Source organism: Lepisosteus platostomus, chromosome 8 (assembly GCF_059453375.1).
Source record: "Lepisosteus platostomus isolate fLepPlt1 chromosome 8, fLepPlt1.hap1, whole genome shotgun sequence".
Lineage (NCBI taxonomy): Eukaryota > Metazoa > Chordata > Actinopteri > Semionotiformes > Lepisosteidae > Lepisosteus > Lepisosteus platostomus.
The window spans coordinates 50,239,333-50,249,527 of NC_142618.1; positions in this window are offsets into that span (position 1 = coordinate 50,239,333).

Below are 10,195 nucleotides of genomic sequence, written 5' to 3' on the forward strand. Positions count from 1 at the left end.
GAACTATTTGAACCATAAAATTCAACAACAATTTGCACGTGCAAAATGCATCTCCTTCTAAACTTTGAAAAAAAAAACAGATTATATTATTTAATAAAATAATTCAGTTTTAATTAAAAAATAAAGTTTGAGTATGGTGTATGATTACATGAGCTTGCATTGATGCAGTAGCTGATTATATTACCTTCCAACCAGTCTCCCAGCACCATTTGTCATGGAAACCAATTGACAGGAGATCTGGACCACCTGAAGACGATTAATGACCACGCCCATTTCAGGATTCAGAATATAAATAATCGGATCTAACAGAGTTCAGGGCTGTGTCGTACTGTTTTGTCTGTGAGCCCTACGAGGATTATTTCCTGTGTATCTCTCACTTTGTTGTATTCCGGACCTCTGCTTTGCTTATGACTTGCTCCAGGATTTGCCCTGTGCTTGTTACTCTTCTCTGCTCACTGGGCTTCAGCTCTTTGTGAACACTGTTCCTTGACAGTTGAAAGATGTTATAATTTGTGTTTTAAATAAATTACTTAATTGAACAAATTGTTTAATTGAAGTGAAATTGTTGCTGGTCTTTGAACTGATGATTTAATGGTTACTATAGAACCTGTTGACATCTGGAATTGAGGGTAAAGAAGACTACAGGCGTGAACCAGTACAAATGTCTATACTCTCCGTTTTAGACTATGGTAATGTGGTTTACAGCCTTTGAAAATGCTCCTGAGAAAATTGATGTTACTGTATGTACCATTCCAGTATATAATGTATCACTGGTGCCCTCTATGACTCTGCATTTGAATCTTTATTCATTTATAGATTTACCATTTCTGAATAGTAGAAAAATGTGCCATTGGTTTAAAAAAGTTAAAAAAACTTTAATTAGGAAAACACTTTTGTCCATTAATATTTTATTGCAGTTCTCTTTACCATGCTATAATTTAAAATGTAACACTTGTACCAATATATCCAAGAACATGTATTGACTTTAGGTGAAAGGCATTTTAGTTTGCCATGGCCAATGAGTGGGATTCACAGAGTAAACTGAAACTATCCACCTTCACATTTGAGCATGTTCAGATGTAATTTTAATTTTTTTTATGCCTGACACTGCACTGGTCAACACTGCCATATCAGGTTGTTCTGCTATTTTGTTATTAGATTTTTTCTTTCTTTTATTGTTTTCTGTACAGCATTGGTGTAAACTCCTTGGTCACCATATCATTGTTATCAACTGGACTAACTTATCAAATAAAGGGTTATTATTACTGTATATTTATTAATATATATTATATTTAATTATTACAGAATGTTTTATTTTTACAGATGTATTTAATAAATAGCTGGCTTGGTCGGTTTGATTTAAATTGGGCTTTTTGCTGTTTTTTTTCCCTGTGAAAAATGTCAGCTTTTCATAACATTCCAAGATGTCTACAGTGGCATGAATTCAACAGTGCTTTCATTAAGCACTGACCTACTTTTATTTTCAGCTGGTGGTACCTAATTGTTACCCATGTTGTTTTTAATGTATCTCCCAGTACTCTACTGTATTCAATAACGTATCTGAATAACAATAAGTTGCAACAAACTTTCCTGCATTAGTGCAATATTATGCATGTTTGCTTTGTTACCAATTGTGTGACTACAACCCTGCAACCATCTGAAACCTGTGTTGATAACACATCAGCAAACTCAGTGAAGTTTGGAATGACATAAAGTGACAATAAAACAGCACACAGAACCCTGATCCATAAATCAATCGTTTGTCTGTGTAAAATGTTGTGTACCATGGAGCCATGCTTGTTAATTGAGTCCCTCAGTCCATAAATAGGTCTCTGTTTTTGGGAGGAATGTGCTTCATTTCCACCAAGTGCTTTTTCTCAGAATAATTAAAATACAAACACTTGTGTTGAACTCAGGCTCCTGTTGCCCTTTAATCAAGATATTCAGTATCTATGCCTATAAGCATAAGTTAAACATAAGCCTAGTACAACCTGAAATGAAAGGGCTAAAAAAAATGATGTTAGCAAGAAAAATACAAAGCTCTTTTTATCAATTTAATATTTAATATACAACATTTAATATCGGGGTTAGTGCTAGCATAACAATGTCATGGAGTATTTCCCCAGTACTTCCTAAATAACATACTGTATAACCACATTAGAATAAAATTCCCTGGAATTGATTTGTCCATACTTGCTACACCACATCCTTGTCAGTTACAGTACGTTTGCTTGATCCACAGCACAAGGCTCTTAGTTGTTTAGCTCTGTAATCTAACTCTACCATTCAGTAGACATGAGGATGACACTCTTATTTAGTTTTCTGTTGGGGAGAGCATAGATGTCTGTTTCAGAGCTCACAATGTCTGAGCAATATCCATTAAAGGGAAGTACAGTAGCAATGTGGCTAAATATACACTATCAAAACTGTGCAGGTTCTGTTCACCATTTCCTATTGTTACCCTTTCACAACACCAGATAGTGCCAGAATGATGAATGGATTTGTTTATTATGGATTTATTATGGACAATATGGTTTATATTTGGCATTTTGCTTTTAATTAAAATAATGAAAAACAAAGCCTGTGGAAATGCTTCCTATTATTACTTTTTCTCTAGATAACTGATATGTAGAATATAGGGAAATTGTAGAAGGTAGTAAAGCACACAAAAACGTAGTTGAAAGAATTGAAATCATAGGGGGTTTTGGAAAAGCATGACACCAAACATGAAAATCCATGTCATGAAAGATGGGTGTTAAACTGTGGGAAAACAAGAATATGAGGCAAAGCTACAGTATTGTGGCAAACATTTATTAGGATTCAGACTACGGTCCTTTGAGTATGATAGTGAAGTATTAAACTGTAAGCACTTTATGAAATAATAAAAATATCTATTTCTTAAAAAAGATACATTTTATAAATTTCAACGAGAATGCACTGAACAGCCTTGAATTTATTACGTTCCTATGCCATGGGGACCTCAAAGCCAGTTAATACCTAATTTAATTAAATACGGTATGATGTGTTTGATTAAATTTCCCTATTTAAAATGGAGAAGGCACAGAGTGGAAAATACAGAAAATTGCTTAATTAAATTCTGCAGAATAGTGGGAATTAGCCATGTTTCAATCTCACAATACGTGATGTGCACAGTCTTGTAAAATTAAAAGGGGGCTATTTCAAAATATTCTGGATCTGAACAATTTCTGTATATGAGCAATATCTTCTAACAGGACTCCATTAAGTATTGTTTTTTTCTATTTTCATTCTGGACCAGGAAAATGAAATATAACCGAAAACAAAAAACTGTTCTAAAAACATTAAAACAGCACCTCACAAATACTCCAATATTCATATCTAGATTTATCTTTTATGCTAGAGAACAAACCAAAAGAGCGCATCTGTTGTAAGCAGGAATCCCAAACATTTCAGGCAATTCTGAAAATGTTAAACATTCTATATGTACTTTTGTTAAAATGGAACGTAAATATCAAGACAAGACAAGAAACTTTAATATTCTCTGAGAAATATGATTATGTGAATTCAACACATCAACCAAATAAAAGATGATAATTTCTGCTTTGAATAGATAAGATTTTCTTCATTTTTCAGTGTTTGAGCAGTTTTGAGAAAGCATTATAGTACAATAGTTTATATACTTTATTTTCCACTGCTGTAGAAATTTGTCTTTGATTTCTCCCAGAAAAGTACAAAACACACAAGCAAAACGAGTCACATTATGCTGCTTCTTACTTGTGTTTGTCAGTGAAATTATCAGTTTTTAAAGGAAAATGTTTCAGAAATAAAAGCTATTGCACAAGCAACATCAAATTAAATATTTTTTTTATTCACAGCTGCACACCATTTCTAATTATTTACAAAAGTAAATAGCAGACATTTTTATGACTAAAGGCATTGTACATTCAATCACCAAATAAGTTTCTCAGCAGGATGTCTTTCTTGTCCTTTACAAACAGAATTTAAGTAAAATGTTTTCCAAACGTCTAAACTAAAAAAAAACAGCAGTTATTCCCATTAGAATTCTACTTCTATTTACATTAAAACAAACCAACACTCGCCTTGAGATGACCCTGTCATGGAGCCCTGGTCATAAGAGGATAAATCTCAGAGGGTGTAAGTAACCATAGGCATTATAGGACAAATTTTAATGTTGTCAAACGGGGGCTCTGAGTCAGCAATGTCAAAAAGAGTGATCTTAACAACAACAAACAAGTGCTTCATAGTGGTTAGTGGAGATGCCACCCACACACACGTTAAAAATGTATAGGGCTAGATCGTCATGTGTCTTTTAAAAGAACAACAAATTTGATTGAACAGGCTGCCCAATTCACTGTCACTTCAAATTGTTTCCTTGTTGAGAATGAGCTCCCACTTTCTCCATGACAGCATAGGTACTTTCATTCTCTTTAATCAAACCGTTGGTACTTGAATTGAGACAGCCTGAGAAGAGTTCTGGGAATTCAAGGCTCATTCTTTGTCCATAGAAGGAAAGTATTGTATATAAAGCTCATTTCAAAAGGTGTTCATGTGCTCTCAGATGTGCCCTTTTAAAACCTCTGACTGTTCTTTTAAAAAGAAGGATGCTAAATAAAAATTGGCTATATCTGTCCTTCAGATAACAAGTAAAATCGAGGTTCTGACTTTCTGTGGTCATTAAAAATTCCAGGGCGTTTCTCAAAAAGAGTAGTGCTGTTACCCCTGTATCCTAGCCAAATTCCCCCCCGACCTACTAATGTTTCCCATTTATGAACTGGCTTGATTACTCTGTTCTCCTCCCCAGTGATAGATGGTGTGTGGTGAGCATACTATGCACACTTTGACTGCCATCGCATCATCCAGGTCGGGGCTACACATGGTGGTGAAGGGGAGTCCCCACTACCTGTTAAGCGTTTTGAGTGGAGCCTCAAGAGAAAAGTGCTTTATAAGTGTACGGGAATATTATAAGCTTCATTCTGATTTGGGCATATTAGTAGAGTGCAACCATGTCTTCTCATTTTTTAGCACTGTCAGTTAATTTACACATGTACAGTACAGTACATTTCACTGAATAATTCCAGTCATTACTCAGGAAAAATGATTAAAAAAAAGATTGTAAACAGATTATGTAAGACAGTATTTTGCATTATTGCTGAATGTTTGGATGTCTTGTTTATTCACAAGTTAGCAGTACAATGAAAGAATCGGATTGGGTGGCTATCCAAACTTTTATTATGGAACAAGCTAACCATCCATATTCTCTTACCAGAATCTAAGTTTCTTTCAATAAACAGCTGGAGGAGATCCTGAGATCAATCTCTCATGATTATATGTATTTATATTATACGTATAATATTCATAATTTTTTTTTCTTTAAATATTAATTGATTGTTCTTTTTAGTAGGAGTTGGAATAGAAAATATATTGCTGTCCTTTCAAGCTTTATCTTTTATTCCATTATGAGCTTGACAGATGTTTTTTAGGCTTTCTGTATTTTAGCCAATGCTTTGAAACGTTTCCCGTCATATCAGCTTCTCTGGTGTTTCATCAGGTATTAAGAGATTTGAGGTGAAGTGGGTCCCGGTTATCTACTGATTAGCTTTGAACTATTGACAGATCACTTTGTCTTCTGACTTCTTTTCTGATTTTTGCCTCAGCCACTTGTACAGTAGTTGCACCATTCTTCCTGTATCTGTTGATTGTGATCTTAGCTCTGTGTTTTGAGACACTGACAGTTTCTAGACACTTGACCTCCGGATATCTTTTTGTAAAAAAAAAGGTGACTCTGGATACATGACAGTAATAGTTTATTTTCTCCCTTCGAGCCACGGCAACTTGCTTATTACCCTCTTTCTTCTACTCTCTTAGAAGTTTAAAACAATCCACAGCTGAATGCACACTCTTTCTGCTGTGGTGCTGTCTCATTTCCCATCTCCCTTGATTCAATTAATTCTAAAAGCTGCCTTCAGCATTCTGACTGAGAGAGAAATGTCCATTCCATTACAAAGGGATGTTAGTTTGTAGACATAAAATGTCAGTAAAACGCATCTGCACATATAGTTTCTTAATAAAATTGACACTTAACTTTTTTGTGTGCTTTAGCATTAGTCTTCATTTCTTGAAACTCATCTGAAAGATATAGGGTGTATTTTATATGGAGAGTATATTTTGTATATTATATAGGAAGACTTATTTTTTAAAATACATACAGTATATATATATTTTTTAGTTTATAAAATGGTTTCAAAGCCTCTGATTTGCAGCTGCGCTCCTCCCCAGTCTCAGAGGACCGGAGACTTGCAGGTTTTGTTAGCTTCTTTCAATCACTCACGCCTTAAGAGACGAGAAAATCTGTTAAACTGCTTCTATAATTAGAAGGCAATAATTAGTTCAATTGGGTCGTTAAGAGCCGAGTTAGCTCTCCAGGAATGGATTTGGGCACCCATGAAATGGCAGTTTAACAGCACAAAAACCAAGCATACAATAGCTAAGAGACATCCACAAAACCCGCCAAATAATTAGGGGTTCGGTGATTTTTATTCGCCAGTGTTTGTTTTCCTCTTTCATTATTACTGCATTTATTTTGCAAACATGTTTTACATGTTCAATTACAGTCGCAAACAAGAATAAAGAACCCTTTGCATAAAAACAAAAGGAATTTCAGAAAATTGACCTACCAGTGATCCGTCACTTCTTGGATGCTACAGTATCTCTCCCTGTAAAAGATGAACCTCCCATTCAACAGAAGGATACTGTGTTATATTTAGGTGCAGTTGAATGCTTTAGCAGTCATTATCCATGCATGCGAAGCATTAAAATAATGAGTAGGGTTGCATAAGACCGAATTCAAAGTTGTTGCACAGTTTTTGCTATGATCATACAAGAAAAAAATCTAAGTCCTATCTTGAAATAAAATCCCTAGAAATCAATTATTGAATGGCGGGCCCTTTTTGACAACACCACATGAAAAGATATCTCAATTACAAGAAGTATGTGATTAAATATGGTAAATGCTTTTTGCATGATACATAAAATGAGAATAAAGGCAAGCTAAAACCTCAGTTCAATGCAAATAGAAGAGATATGATCCTTACAATGAAGCAAATAATTGAATAAACACACCTATGCACACAATTATATTAAAATGTAAAAAAAAAGTCCAAAAAAGACTTAAACAAGTTCAGAAACTTTAGCTCTAAAAGTACAAAACCCTGCTATATTACAATTAGCAGCCTAAGGACATAGTATAAATGTGACAAACACAGACCCGAAAATTGCCATGTCTGATATTATAAAAGAAGATATTGTAGAAGGTAGAAAACACAGGTGTGGAACATCTACAAGAAAACAAGAATCCATATACAAGAATCCTGTAGATGGGATAGAAGTCACTGCACAGCAAGGCTGATCTGAAGGCAGAACCTAATACATTAACTTTGCTCCTCTGTTTCTTAGGTACTGTATACTAAGCCAATGTTTGTGTCAATTTTATGCCATATGAATGAAACTTCACCTCTGTAAATAAAACAAAACTAGCATTTCAATAATCAACACAGTTTTGCCTTACAGTGTTGAAATGCTACAAACATTTGCATTTTAACTCTTAGTTCTTTAGTTTAGTTGAGTTCTTAGCAGGCATGACCTAATCTTTCAAATAATTATTTTTCATAACTCTAGAGCATAAAGTAAAGGGCGTTTTTGTATGGACTTCAACAATTCACCTCAGCATAAGAGTGCTTATTACAGCCCTTATGTACAGTAGCAACTACACAGTGACACAAATTATGATCAACAGGTAAAAAGGTGGCCTGTCAGACCACAGCAAGTTGAGATGTAAACCTTCATTTTTGTACAAAAACTCAGAGTTTTCCATGGTTTCTGAAATTCATCACACATTTAACAGATAATCAATAAACCAAAAACAAAACTCAAAGCTCCACAATCAATCAGAACAAGAAATGAAATACTTCTATACTTGATTGGAATCAGGGAAATACAGAAGAGCTATTGATAATGAATCACTTAATCTGATAAAACGCTTTAAATAATTTGCCACTCACTTACAGTATTTCTCTTACTCAATGACTCAAACATAGATTACACACTGCAGCTCATACTGTAGCAAAGGCAAAATTAGTCCATAATCATTGGTTAGCTTCTTTTTTCATTTATGCTTAAATACGATATGAAGGCTGTCAGATCTCTATGCAGCAGCTCAGAAAAATGCCTAATGGGAGTGCAGTTTTGTTTAGTTCACAACATTCCGGAGGATGAATAAGATTTATTATTTCTTCTCCAGTTGTAGCGCACTGTACCACTACTAGTACTTTATGTTCGTTTTTGTTAGTTTTGAAGATAAAAATCAACGTTTTGTTAAAGGCTCTTGTGGATCATCTATTTTTTGTCCCTGCTGATTTAATTAGTCCAATTATTTGCTTATTTTGTATAAGCTAACATACAGTCCAACCTTTTGGTCATTGATTATTTAAAGTGGTACAATATATACTGTATAGGCTGCTTGACTATGGATCTCTGGGTCCAATATTTCTGACCCCTGTCTTAACAGCTATTTCACTGTTAAACCTCACAAAAACTAACTGTCCATTGCTTTTCCAAGACCCAGCAGTTTACCTTTTGACTTGATCTAATCATTCTTATAATTTTTCTATTTTACCTCCTTGCTTGTAATTTCAGATACATTTTACCTGTACTTCTGCAACCATCTTTACAGCAAGAAACTACACTGTATGTTTGTTAATGTTTTCTTTTGTTTCTTGAGACTCAAGAATATTAGTGTTGTTACTGGAAATGTTTTAAATATTATATAACTGGTATGAAATATAAAAGAAAAAAAATAGAGTTGTTTCTGTTCAACACATGTGGTGTACCACAGGGCTCTGTTCTTGGCCCCACTCTTTTTAGTATCTATGTTGCAATGAAACCTGTATTTTCAGTGTGTTCCAAGGACAAATGGCACACAGGACATGATTCCCAGGATGGTGAGCCCTCCTTTACTCATCCCCCTTTGTGTTGGGGGGTGACTGCAGGTTAAAGTCACCCTTATCCCCTCTAATTTCCACTGCAACCCCTCTGAGGGCTCCATCAATGCTGCATGCACATAGCTGTATCATGATGACAGACAATGGTTATAACACAGAAATTGATGTTGTGATAATGTTCAAGGCATATATATCTAACTTGTCGTTTATTGTCAAAATGAAGGCAGCAAAATCTTCTGCAGTTGAACTCTGAAAAGACTCTCCTTTTATTGATCTGTATGGTTGAGACCAAATCAGTAATTGTTAAACCCAGATCCAAATTTCTCTTCATAGGATAATAGATAAAACGGTCAATTAGGATAATAGATATTTATAGGATAAAGAGCAAATTATTGTTTCTGAGTTACATACAGTCAAAATTAACCATGGCTTTTGGATAGGCAACAGAATGAAAAAGCAAGACATGCTTTTTAGGCATTTTAGTTTTCTGTGAAGCATGATATATTGGTTAAAAGTGTGCTGATCCATATCAGAAAAGGTGGCAGAGCACACTCACTTCCATCTTCAACATGTTTCTTTTTTTTAATTCCAGTGGCTTTCAAAAGACGTATTCTGACATGGTTAAAGAAGCAGCATTACTTACTGTACAAGCTATTTGTATTTGTTGACTGGGTGGTGTTCCCTCTTTTCCTTTTTGTTTCCCTCTTTCTGTCTACATCCATTTTTTTTGCTTAAGGCAGCTTTGTAGATCATGTATATTACATAAGTGCCCACCATCATTGAAAATGGTAGTCTCAAGACGGCAGTCTCGTAGCTAACTGACAGTTGGCTCTATTGTTTCTTACCACTGTCATGTTGCATTGTATCATCTCCAATTTTGATTTTTTTCAATACAACTTACTTTGTCTACGGATTGCAATACAGTACTTTTGATGAGTGTAGCGAAAGGAATAATAGAATACACTAAAGTTTTGGAATTTAGCTTGGGTTTGTGTGAACAGACAAAAAACTGATAACTTGCAAAATCAACCAAAAGCTTCAAATCACATTAACCCATCCCACTCCTTGATTTCTCAGTCTACTAAATTATATATCTGTGTCTGTTGGGAAGCCCGAGTTTTTCTCTATTACTGTCCAGGACAAAATTGCTTCTTTTAGCTGCCAATGTTATTACAGTGTCCAACCTTTAAACATAGATG